The following is a 7,088-nucleotide window of genomic DNA, read 5'->3' as shown; positions in this document are numbered from 1 at the left end:
CCCAAGGATGGGTCACTATGAGTCACATAACAACAACAACAACAACATTTGTAGGGAATGCTTATAAGGGAGTATTTGTTGGCATTCCAATAGTTTTCTCGGTGGGTGATTAACTGCAGATTATTCTGCAGTGCTGGTTATTGTGGTTAAAGCTATTTGAATCCACACTGCTATGATTTCCCTTTTATTCTACTCTTTGGAATCCTAGAATATCTGTTCCATTGGAAGCAGTACATAACCACGGCTTGCATGACGACTCTGAGGCCAGACTGCCTGGGTTCACTTCCTAGCTCTGCCACTTACTTGCTGGAAGTTTGGGCAAATCTTTTATTTCCTCTCTGCCTGTATTTCTCTATCTGTGAAATAAAGTTAATACTAAGGTTGTGGGGGGGCTCTGGTGGCATAGTGCCTAAGGCATGTGACTGCTAATCAGAAGGCTGGCGATTCAAACCCACCAGCTGCTCCTCGGAAGGAAGGTTGGGCAATCTACTTTCGTAGTGATACTGCCTCAGAAACCCAAGGAGGGGCCGTTATGAGTCAGATCCGACTCGATGACAATGGGTAATGTTGTTGAGAAGATTAAATGTGTGAATGTATGTCAGTCACTCACACCAGTTCCTGGCATGTAATGTGCACTATGTAAGTGATGGCGTTTGTAAATATCTTACTACACTTAGAAATGAAACCATTTTCAGCTAATTTTTCTAACTTCCTGTTTTATAGACAAGGAAGTGAGCTTAGTTACACAGCTAGTTGGTGACAAGCCCCAGTCTCCTAAATCTTCTTTCTTTCTCAGGTCTGAAGTAATCTCCTTTGAGTTCACTAAATAGTACCTTAGAGCTAGCCTGAAATAATATACTGCCTTCTCCCCATGTGGCTCACTCATCAAGGCTTTGGGTATTAAGTATGCACATGAATATTAATATTTATTGTTATGAGATTGACGTAGTGCCTTTCCTTTGAAGGGGTCATGGAGACATACAGAAACATCCAAGATTATAAATTGTGGGAGAGTGGGGAAAGGATAAGAAGGCAGAGAAACAAAAAGAGAAGTGAGCAGAAGACCTGATTTTGGTGACACGGTCTGAGCCAAGTCCTTAGAAGATATGACAGTGATATTCTTTCGGGTATCGCCGGTGTGACAGAACAAAGACCTGATCAGGTTGTTTCTGCCCTTCCCCTTGGGGATGGCTCTAATTTTAATTGTTTGTCTGCATGAGGCCCAGGTGGCTGATGGCCTTTACCTTAAGATATGGTCTCTGCAGCTCTGGTTTGCAGAGTGGCCCCTCGCTCCAGATGCTTCCCCAGGGAAGCTGCAGACTGGCCATCACCAATGAGGACTGGGCAGGGGGTGACCGAATCTTGTGGTCTCTGTCAGCATTGGGGAGCTGCTCGTTTTGTGTAGAGCAAAATTCTCGTTAGTTGAGGTCAAAGGACAGCATGAGTCTCTCTATTTATGTTGGTAGTTAAGGGCGTGGCATGTATTTTTGACTATGAATCACTTCATTATCTTGAACACAACCCTTTCCTCCACAGTTGATCTACCCAAATTAGTGGACAAGTGTCACTCGGCTGCAGTCGGGTTATGCTGGACTTGGTTATTCTTTGCAGACTATGTAGTTTGGCTGTTGGCTGGTTGTATCTGATGCAGATGTCATAGTGGAAAGTGTCCTGGGTCAGGAGCTTAGGAGCTAGGTTCCAGGTTTCCTGCGAATTACTGCTCCTGATCTTTTTCCAACTATGAGTCCTTGGAAAAAGTCACTTAATTCCTTTGAACCTTGGTTTTGTAAAATGAATAGGCTAATGTAACGCATGTTCTCCCAACCTCATGGGTCATTGTGTTGTTCAAATGATGGCTCAGAAAAGACTCTGAAAGCCATGCAGTGTTCATTTATTCAACACATATTTATTAAGTGGTTGCTTTGGGCCAGGCACCAGGAATATAGGACTGCATGAAACAGACACAAATCCTCGTCCTCTTGAAGCTTCCGTTCTAACGGAAAAATACTATATATAGGCTGGGGTTTATGGGTTGTGCAAACGGTTTGTACTTGGCTACTGACTGGAAGGTTGATGGTTCGAATCTACCCAGCAGCTCTGCAGAAGAAAGGCCTGGCAAACTACTTCCATAAAATTTCAAACCAAACCCGTTGCCGTTGGGTTAGTTCTGACTATGGTGACCCCATGTGTTACAGGGTAGAACTCCATTTTGTTTCTTGGCTATAATCTTTATAGAAATAGATTGCCAATTCTTTCTCCCATAATACAGTGGGGTGTATTTGGACCACCAACTTCTAGATTAGTAACCATGTACAAACCATGTGTGCCACCCAGGGACCTTTTTCCATAAGATTATAGCCATTGAAGATTCTATGGGGCACAATTCTACTCTGAAACACATGAGGTTGCTCTGAGTTGGAATCTACTAGATGGTAATGTGTATATATATATATGTATTATAAAATTAGATTATTACAAATGGATTTGGATTTATCTCCTGGAAGCCAAGTCATGAAATAGACATTGAGTTCTCTTGTGATGTCATTTATTCTACTGTGTTATGTGACCATTTGTCTCCAAGCTAATGAGTTGCACAAAAAAAAAAGAAAGCTGCTTTTTCTATGTGGTTTGAACGTGAAGGAAGGAAGGAGTCTGTCTGATACCACATGGTTGCCTTCAGGCTGACCTGAACGCTAGTGCCCTCCTAGTTCTCCCCTCCCTCCTTCCTGTGCCCTTCAGATTCTGGGGTATAGCTCGCCTGTTCGTGGTCCAGTTCCGTGCCCCTGTCCCTGGTGCACCCTTCCCTCCCCCTAGTCCACTGTGAGAAACTGGATGTGATGTGCAGCTCAGCACTGATCCTGACCTCTGTCTGCCTTCTCTGAAGTTCAATTGGCTACCCATTAAGTAGGGCCGGCCACCTTATCAACAGTCTCACTTTGCTTGTTTATAGAGTATGGGAACTTGCAAGAGAAGACACCATGATATTAGAATGTGAAATATAGTTGAGTTGTAGGGTTCTAGCATGCATTTTTAAAATTTGGATCTTATGTAAGTTTTGAAGTTGTGAACCAAAAGCACTGCATATGGTCAAACACTTTGAAAGTAAAGTGCTAATGTCTCTGCATGTATGTGTGTGTGTATATGTAATATAGACATGCATGTTTTCATTTTAAAATCATTTATTTAACAATACATATTTAATTGGTAAGAACATATCTGGGCAGCTCCTCATAGAAGAATTAGAAAATTGTTTCTTTGACCAAATGCCAAGTAAGAATAATTTATGGTGTTATTGAACACATGCTATGTGCTTGGCATTTTACATGTTTTCTCTCCATACTTACGCTAATCTTGTTATTGTTATGTGCCATGGAGTCGGACTGACTCATAGTGACCCCTCCTTGGGTTTCTGAGGCAGTATCACTATGGAAGTAGATTGCCCCATTTTACACTAATCTTAGGAGTTGAGTATTATTTCCTCAATTTTATAAAAAAGGAAATAATAGAAAAGGTAGACGCACTACATTAATCCCAGGAACTGGCAAGTAATAATTAGTTGAACTCTTAAATGCTAGCAAAATTAGGTCAGTATGATTGTGAAATTTTCAAATATATTTATTTTCCCTCCATCTCGGTTTTAATCTCCCTTTTGGATTTTTTTTTTCTCTTGATTAATTATAAACTGGTAGTCGTTTCTGCTAGTAGTAATGAGAAAAGAAAGTTACAGACTGAAATTCTAAATTCTAAGTCTACAACTATGAATAATGGCATTCTTACTAAATTTTAGGGATTGATTCAATCAAGAGTGAGAACTAACTTTTCCTTCTTTGGTGACTTGGTGCCATTACTATTTACCCTATATTTAGACTTTTGCTTTATAGTTTCATATTTCTTAAAAATTTAAAGAATATTGTAATTTTTTATTTTATTTTTTACTGTGATTTGGGTGAAAGTTTACAGGACAAATTCATTTTCCGTGCAGCACTTCATACACATTTTGTTTCATGACATTAATTGCAATCCCCATAATATAACAGCTCTCTTCCCACTTCCTCCCTACTGGTATCTTTTCCCTGTGTCCCTCTTTCCTATGGATTCCTGCCTTCTGAGCTATCTTCCTGTGCAGATACTGCCCTTCTGATTTCCCATGGTTGGGAGTGTACCTTCCTGTGCAGATACTGCCCTTCTGATCTCCCATGTAAGGAGTGTACCTACTTGGTGTAAATGTTCACCTTATAATTTGGCTGGAAGCCACAGGAGTGAGTTCAATTCCAGACCCTAAAGGCGAGTAGGCGCCATAGTCTCCGGAATTTTACCAGTCTCTATCAGACCAGTTCCTAAGGCATTTGACTGCTAACCAGAAGTCTGGTAGTTCAGACCCACCTCGGAAGGAAGATTGGGCAATCTACTTCCATAGAGATATGGCCTGAGAAACCCAAGGAGGGTTTCTGAGTCGAATGGACTTGACAGCAGTGAGCATTAGACACTTGTACAGCACATCAGATTAAGCCTAGTCTTTTTAATGATTTTGAATTTTGTTCCACATGTAAAGAATGTTAATGTTTTTTTAAAAGCTAACACTGAATCACTGCAGCTATCTATGTATGTGTGTATATGTATGAATATATATCTATATCTATATATTTTTAAGTAAGTCTTTGTGTTCAATAGAGGGCACTACAGCACAGATCATGAATGTCTTCAATAAATATTTGTAAGTTTTTTTTTTCTTATGGTGAAAGGTAAACCTACTTGAGTTAAAAAGCTTTTTTTTCTACATCAGATTGCTAACCTTCTATACATTATACAGATGCACATGTATAGCATTCTATTGGATTCAGTAGACCCAGGACATCCTGGGTTAGGAGTAAATGGTTTTGCATAGCTATATATTTTTCTCAGCTAAGCCAATATATAATACAGCCAATAAAATCCTGTTGAAGAAAACCAGATTTACAGCATTTAGGGGGAAAAACAGATTTTGCTTTGTTTAGTTTAAGGTTTTTATGGGGAAAGAAATAAAGTTTGACTTGTGTTGTAAATATCTTTTCAGAAATTCCTTTACAATTCTAGAGGCTATTTTTTTGATCCTTTTATAAAGGCTTAACAATCATATACATTTGTTTTTATGGAGTCTTCTAAAATGGCATTTTATTGACTGTTTTACACAATACTCTATATTAAGTTTGAAGTTGATTTTCTGCTGTTAGATTTGTTTGTGGAAAATGTGGCATAAATATGACTAAGGAAAAAAAAGTAAGATTTAACATTATTATAGTGGCCCTCACAACACTCTTTGACGTACAGTAAACCGTAGATTACTTAATGAACTAACTATGCTCACCAGACCAGCTGGGAAAGCACTGAAAATTTTTTATTTTAAATCTCAGAATGAAATATCTGACTATAAAATAAAAAGCACAAATACATTTTAAAAAATTATTTTTGCTTATTTAAAATTTATACCTATGGTGTAAGGAGTCCTGGTGGTGCAATGGTTTAGCACTAGACTACTAACTAAAAGGTCGGTGGTTCAAACCCACCAGCTGCTCTGCAGTAGAAGACTGTGATAGTCTGCTTCTGTAAAGACAACAGCCTTGGAAATCCAGTATGGTAGTACTGCTCTATCCTATAATGAAAAATACCAAACTCACCTGCTGTCAAATCAGATCCGACTCATGGCAACCCCTCCTTGGGTTTCTGAGGCGGTATCTCTATGGAAGTAGATTGCCCAATCTTCCTTCTGAGGAGTGGCTGGTGGGTTTGAACCACCACCCTTCTGGTTAGCAGTCATATGCCTTAGGCACTACGCCACCTGCTAAAATAAGTGAGAATTGACTCGAGGGCAGTGGGTTTTTACCCATGGAGTATGGTGGCATTAAGTCTAGCCAGAGAAAGGCGATTCAAAAAAGCCAGCCTCTGCTGATCAGACTCACTGTATTTGAACCCTGTGCCCTGTGCCTGTGTGGCTGTTCACGTGTTCCATTTCCCCCTACATCTCTTTCCCTTGTCTGAATTGTGAGCTGGGTATCTTCAGCGTCCTCTCTTTACCTCTGTGTCCTCCAGATGGCAGCATTAAGCAGAAAAGAAAGCCCTTGCAAATAATGAGTCTAATGTACAGTAAAATTGGAAATTGAATTATAGCTCAAGAAAAAGGACAGTAGCCTTGAGGTCCCGCTCAACCTGGACTCTGATCACTTATGTTTGCTATACCCATGTGTTAGGTTACTAGCAAGTTAATAACAGCATGTGAGCAGTTCAAGGTTCAGTAGAATTGCTTTAGACATGAAATAAAGCTAAAATGAATTTGTGTCCAGTATCATTGGCATTAGTGCTCATTACTTTTGTGGTGTAATGCCTCAAACCACCTAAAATCAATTTTAAAGATTACCCATTATTTTATAAAGAAAATAAAACACATTTCCAACAGAAACAAAGCAGTAAGTATAATCCTATGAACAGTTACTTGTACTATGGCTGGCAGGAAACCACCATCAGAAGGATACAGGAAGCACTGCTCAAACTTCACAGCGAATGAAAGTTAGTATTAATGGCTTGTTGCTATATAACTCTTCTCTTAATTTGAAGTATTTAAAACAAGAGTGGTAAACATTTGGAAATGTAGCAAATAAATCTTGAAGAGTAGTAAAAGGGATTTACTACTGTGTTACTTGGACTTGGTAAGTTAATCTTTATCGTGTGACACGGTCATCTTCCGGGAGAAGCCAACATAGAGAACATGGAGGGAGAGGAAGTATTTAGCTGCTTTGCTTGAGATTTTGTCTTTTAAGAAACACAAAGGTTTTTCTTTTCCTTTTAGTTAGGCCACTTGAGACGATTTTCTCAAACTGTGTTTGTAAACCTCTTAAAGCAAAGGACACAGCCAGAGTTTGGCTTGTAGATGCTGTATTTTTAGACATTTGCTTACTTGAAGAAATAATTAAATTTGGTTTTGAAGAAAAGGACATGGTATTCTAATGACCTCGGATTTTAAGTAAATTGATATTAGTGCCTGAAAGAAATTTACTTTTCTAATTATAGGAGCTCTAGTAGCATAGTGCCTAAGGCACTTGACTGCTAACCAGAAG

At 39.2% G+C, this 7,088-nt stretch overlaps 1 protein-coding gene across 1 annotated transcript in view; it reads left to right on the top strand.

Moving 5' to 3' along the window:
* The window catches only part of SNX10 (sorting nexin 10), a 16,274-nt gene that overhangs the window by 6,987 nt on the left and 2,199 nt on the right, over window positions 1-7,088 (top strand). The window lies entirely within an intron of this gene.

This window comes from Orycteropus afer, unplaced genomic scaffold, assembly GCF_000298275.1.
Source record: "Orycteropus afer afer isolate SDZICR_OR568_19922 unplaced genomic scaffold, OryAfe1.0 scaffold00008, whole genome shotgun sequence".
In the NCBI taxonomy this organism is placed as follows: domain Eukaryota; kingdom Metazoa; phylum Chordata; class Mammalia; order Tubulidentata; family Orycteropodidae; genus Orycteropus; species Orycteropus afer.
This window is presented reverse-complemented; position numbering and strand designations above follow the sequence as displayed.